The following is a 6,283-nucleotide window of genomic DNA, read 5'->3' as shown; positions in this document are numbered from 1 at the left end:
GGCAATGGAGAAAAAGTTGTGATATGTTGCGACACATCACATGACATTGCAAGTTTGACACCCCTGCCTTAGAGGGTTAGACCAGGGGTCTTCAAACTTGGCCCTTTTATGACTTGTGGACTTCAGCTCCCAGAATTCCTCAGCCAGCATGCCTCATTGTATACATGTTGTACTTTGATAATAAAGGTTGTTCACCGGAAGGGACCTTTAGTTCAACACCCTGCTCAAGCAGGAGACTCTGTACCATTCCAGACAAATGGCTGCCCAATCTCTGAGAATGGGGGAGGTATAAATCAAATTAATATAATGTATGGCACCTTTGCATTATATTAATGTAGACTTGAAGACCCCTGGGTTAGACAGTCTGTTGTCTTCACATGGTGCAACAAGATGGTGAGTTGTGGTGGGGGAGGGCACGAAGGAGGCTCAGCCAATCTCATTGTATACATGTTGTACTTTGATAATAAAGGTTGTTCACCGGAAGGGACCTTTAGTTCAACACCCTGCTCAAGCAGGAGACTCTGTACCATTCCAGACAAATGGCTGCCCAATCTCTGAGAATGGGGGAGGTATAAATCAAATTAATATAATGTATGGCACCTTTGCATTATATTAATGTAGACTTGAAGACCCCTGGGTTAGACAGTCTGTTGTCTTCACATGGTGCAACAAGATGGTGAGTTGTGGTGGGGGAGGGCACGAAGGTGGCTCAGCCAATCTCATTGTATACATGTTGTACTTTGATAATAAAGGTTGTTCACCGGAAGGGACCTTTAGTTCAACTCCCTGCTCAAGCAGGAGACTCTGTACCATTCCAGACAAATGGCTGCCCAATCTCTGAGAATGGGGGAGGTATAAATCAAATTAATATAATGTATGGCACCTTTGCATTATATTAATGTAGATGCCGTTCGTAAAGAATCACAGCTGGAAGCACCATTCGGATAAGCAAAGAGTCTTTAGAAAGCAGCCTATGGTTTTCCTCATCTGCTCTCCACTTTGACCCACCAGCAAGCAGGTTCATAGCCTGCAAGAAATATGGTTTTTAATGAGTCAGGCTTGTATTTCTTCATTTGCCTCGTCATGTCTGTCTGCCAGACTTCGCTTGGTGATCCTCAGGAAATCTTAATAGAGAGGAAACTTTAATCATGTCACAGTGAATGAAGAGCAGACACAATTAAGGTGTATTAAGAGAAGGCAAGGGAGATATCAACTCAGCTGATTTGACATTGTTTTCCTTTGAAAAAAAATGCCTCCCTTTTAAATGATTAGTGAATAGCCAACTAATTAAATGACAGGTTGAATTGTATATCATCTCAAACAAAGTTCTGCTTTTCAAAAATGGGGTTGGATGTGTATTGCCATAAAGAAAAGCTTGTATTTTGCTACAGAAATGCTACTGAGAGTATTTCCATGCTGAAGGTGTTTCTACTGAGTGCTATTCTCCCAATCCTCCAAGCTTTTTCAAACTTCAGTGATACAATAGTTAAAATGCTGACTTACGAGTGGGGAGACTCAAGTTCAAGTCTGTGCTTTGACTCTGGGCCAGTCATTATTTCCATTCTTCCTCCAGGGTAACTATTGTGGGATCAAATGAAGAAATGGGCCCATATAAGCCACTGTGAGCTCTTGGAATAAAGGTGGAGAAAAATACGCAACATACCTGGCCTTTATCTTTTCTGGCCTTGGATCATAAACCAGTGAGCGGTCCCACCATCTAAAACAAACAAAACAAAATAAATCACAATGCATCGGAATATTTGAGGGGCTGCCACAAAAAAGAGGTGGTCAACCAATTCTCCAAAGCACCAGAAGGCAGGACAAGAAGAAATGGATGGAAGCTAGTCAAGGAGAGAAGGAGCCTAGAACTAAGGAGAAATTTCCTGACAGAACAATTAACCAATGGCACAGCTTGCCTTCAGAAGCTGTGGGTCTCCATCACTGGAGATTTTTAAGAAGAGATTGTGCAGCCATTAGTCTGAAATATTATAGTGTCTCCTGCTTGAGCAGGGGGTTGGGACTAGAAGGCCTCCAAGGCCCCTTCCAATTCTGTTATTCTGTTACTGCTTCCAGCCCAGCCACCAATCTAGAGTTTAAAAAAAATAATCCCCTCACTCCACATACAAGGGAAAGGGAAGGTAGTGTTAATATAGGAACCCAGGGGAAAACCTGATCGTTCTAAACATGCCATATAAATTATGTACCTTTTCATTAGGGGCAACTTGGTCTGGGATCTTCTGAAGATGCCCATATTAAATTGCAATTAATTAGTTAATTTGAGCAGTCAGGTGGATTCATGCCTCCTTGGGGAATCCCCCATTATTGCAGATAACTAGAAGGAGCTTTGGCTGCCACTCAAGTAATGGAGCTGGAAATAAACATGAAAGATACAGTTCTAAATTATTGCCCAACAGGGTCTGCCTTTAGAAGGGAATATTTAGGAACATTCACGAACAATTTATTTGCTTTTGTTACACATTCTTTCCTTATTTCATTCAAGCATTTACAGACCATATTTGCCCCCCTTCCCCTCCCATGGCAAGGAGAAAAAAATGGATGATAGGTTATGTTAGATGTTTTATATTAATTCAGATTTATGTCAGTATTTCCAAAGTATGTCTAAAATTTTCAGTGTGTATAAATTTTGCATGACATGTCTAAGGCGAAGTAGTCTGTTGTGCAGATGCTTTCCTCTCTCAGCCACGCATTCCTGCTACTTTATCTCATAATTTTCTGTGTGGTTTCACTTGTAACTCCATTGCAGTCAAGTACTATCAAGAGTGCATGACCGACTCATAAGCATAAAGTGATGGCTTTAGAGAAGAATTTTTTAATAAATAAATAAATACAGTAGTTCAAAAGAGAACAAAGCTTGTTTTCCATCACGTATGAACCACAACTCATTACTTCAACAGTGAATATATTTTTGGTGGACAGTGACTGCATAAAAAAAGGATATGAAAGCTATGGCACCTTTAAGATCAACTGCGATAATAAAATAGTCATCATGTGCTGTCTGTGAGATAAAAAAAATGTTACTAACATTATGGCTGGAAAATCAGATCATGTCACTTAGCTTAGCGGCGATATGTGTTCAGGCTAGACGTTACTTCAAAGATGTCAAGAAAAATCACGGTGATCGTAACATAGACTTTGTGGCTAGTAATGGTTTAGTAGACTTAGGTAGTGTTTTGATTATAATAATGAGGAACTGAGTGGTGAGATTGCTACTACTGATACTACAACAGACATTTATCCTGGGGTGTTAAGAAAAACTCCACTGATGACACTGGCACAGCAAATCTTTCATTTCAGCAAGACAAGTTGCTCTGAAAGAAAATGCAAAACAGAACATGCATTTCCAGAGAAGGTAATACCAGGTTTAAGACCACAAGGAGTAGGCATAAACTTTTGCTGATGGCTCATACATTAAGAGATGATAGGTTGCAAACTCCTGCTTCCTAATTCTGCCCTTCCTATGCGTAGTTGTTCCAGATGAAAGGTCTGGATCACAATAGCACTTTTGGACAACTTGTAGTTTTGATTTGTTCCAAAAGTGAAAAGGTACTGCAGATAGATAGAAAGTCTGCTCAAGATTTGACTTGCCATTGATAATGCCCCTGGCTATCTTGCACATTTAGTACATTATCATCCAAATGTCGAAGTAAGGTTTTGCTGCCCTGGTTTAATTAAGATGGAATTAATGTCAAATATCAGGGTGTGTGAAAAATGGATGATGGTATAGTTTTCATATATTGCCCATAAGTGGTGAGATCAAGAAATAAGGAATCTTCCCTACTTGTGGAATTGTTAGATGACATTTCCCATAATTCCCAGCATTCCCAGATAATTCCCAACCAGCATGTCTAATTAAGGCATTGATAGAAGAAGTGGAAGACTCATTAATGTATTTAGAATAAATAGCAATAGCACTTAGACTTATATACCACTTCATAGCATTTTACAACCCTCTCGAAGCAGTTTATAGCATCAGCATAATTGCCCTCAACAATCTGGGTTTTCATTTTATCAATCTCGAAAGGGTGGAAGGCTGAGTCAACCTTGAGCTGGTCAGGATCAAATTGCTGGCAGTTGGCAGAGTCAGCCTGCAATACTATATTCTCACCACTGTGCCACCACGGCTCTTATATACAAATATAAATAGATAATATAATACAAATACCGTATACAAATAGATCCTCTGGCCAAATTAGACATTATTTTGATAGATACATATTTAGGGCTTTGTGTAATAGTAGGTAAAGATAATGTTCAAATAAAGTGTTCATCTAAAAATCTGACCAAGATTCCTTTTCTCCAAGCTAAGTACAATTGTTGAGAGTAGTTAGAAATGGATTTCTAAATGTTCTGCTGGATTACTTGCAAAACATACAGTATATGGCAAATATAAATACAACTTTATTATGTAACATTTCTCACTAAAGGAATAAAGAAATACTTTTCCCCACTGCTTGAGACGTTAATTTTGCAATTCTGAAATAATAGAAACTGACATGCAAAGATAAAAGTATCTTTGTTTTGGAGAAGTTACTGGTTAATAAAAAATAATGTATTACAAATACATTATGTTATAGTTGTGTAACCATACAGTTGTCCTCCATAGTCTATAACCTTCAGGTTGGGACTTGACCAATTGCAAAGAGAATTCTGAATGATTTTCAGTTTCCTGCTAATGAAAAGGCAGTCTTAAATTTACATAGCATTGGGTCCTTCAATATCAGCAGAAGGAAAACCCCACTTTTTTTCGTAAAGGAACATAGAACTAATATTGAGGAAGTAAGGAGCAAACCAGTAAAAGAGAACTGGCAGAAGAGATCAGACTACTGTTTCTCAGCCTTGGCAATATTAGTAAGCTTGGACCTCAACTCCCAGAATTCCCCAGCCAGCATGCAAAGGTTGCCAAGGTTGAGAAATGCCAGATTAGACAGTTCTGAGAAAGAGGAAAGAATGAAGAAGACGTCAAAGTGAACCACCCTGATTTCACTTAGTATACTGTAAGAATAAGATGAAATAAAGGGAAATTGGGCATACTTTCCAGATTCTGTTCTTTTTATCTTGCAACAATAAAGAGCATTCCATTCTTAACCTGCCCTGACAGATAGAAGTACTGGGATTCTGATTTTGGAAATATCATGCTGGAGCGACTGAAAAACTTGTAGGAAAGGTCCAGCAGATATTACCAGATATTACCACACAGTTGCTTGAAGAATAGATATTGGACTAGGATATTTGTTTCCTGCCACTAAAGGGGGAATATCTAGTAAGAATGTTCTCAGTATACCCTTGCTGACTTCTAATTAGAATGGGCATGTAGTTGTTTTACCTTAATTGACCTTAACATAGATGCAGCAAAACTGCAGGTTCTATTAGCATATACTAATAGGGCTTGTGGAAGATGAACAAATGCCAGTTTTCAATGAAACCTCTTTAAACAGAATGAATCAAAAGTTGGAGCCACACCATAGGATTTTGAGAAAGCTAAAGTCTTGTAAAGCCAGGTGGACATGGATGCATTTTATCTCTTATTCTGATTTTATTAATACAGAAATAATCGTTACTTGGGGATACATAGTTTCCTTGTTCATTGTATTGATTCTTAGGAAAGTTACATTGGAGTAGAGCAGCTAAATGCAAAAGAGGACAGAGATCCTGCAGTTTGGGTTGTGGAGAAGAGGGTTTCACCTGTCATGCAAATTGTAGCTGTTGAAATGCCATCTTCAATGAGACTATACAAGGTTCCTGAAGCTTGTCCACCCCATCTCTTGCTGTAGTTAAAGGGCTGCTCCTCCATTTCTCTCACTCCAGGAGGGGAAGAGGCAGGAGGAGGCCTTTGCAGGCAGACACAGACTTGAGGGATTTACATTTGAAGCTAAGGCAAGGACAGCTGCCACTGAGTCAAAGGAGAATGCATTCCAGTTACATTTTTCCCCCGCTTTCATCAACTTCAGGCAGCATCTACCCCATCTAGTTCTTTTGTCCTCGTCAAGTTTGGGCAAGCTGATGCCATCTGGGACTTCCCACGGAGCTGGTTTAGAAATTGTTTCCTTCTCCTCCCAGCTGCAAGCTGGCCTTTCCTCTGCAGAGTTTCCCCAGAAAAGAAAAGAAAAATCTCCTTTGAGGTGTTGCTTTATTGTAGGAGAATTTATAAACGCCATCATTTAACTTGGGGAAGTGCTGGCTGTCTTGTTGTCAGGCAACAAGAATTCAGTCCCATCCTAGATCCTTCTAGTCTATGGGCATCTTTGAATGAGGTAAAAGACTT

At 39.5% G+C, this 6,283-nt stretch overlaps 1 long non-coding RNA gene across 1 annotated transcript; it reads right to left on the bottom strand.

Annotated features, from left to right (window-relative positions):
- Positions 1–906: 906 nt before the first annotated feature.
- Positions 907–5,715, bottom strand: LOC310632749. Its single transcript, XR_014490909.1, has 4 exons — positions 5,704–5,715; positions 1,664–1,717; positions 1,504–1,578; positions 907–1,027 (listed from the first exon to the last, which is right to left on the bottom strand). It is a non-coding gene; the product is annotated as an uncharacterized lncRNA (long non-coding RNA).
- Positions 5,716–6,283: the final 568 nt, after the last annotated feature.

The sequence above is a fragment of the Vipera ursinii genome (assembly GCF_947247035.1).
Source record: "Vipera ursinii genome assembly, chromosome: 1".
NCBI classification, from domain to species: Eukaryota; Metazoa; Chordata; class Lepidosauria; order Squamata; family Viperidae; genus Vipera; species Vipera ursinii.
Note: the sequence above shows the minus strand (reverse complement) of the source record. Positions and strands in the feature narration are given on the sequence as shown.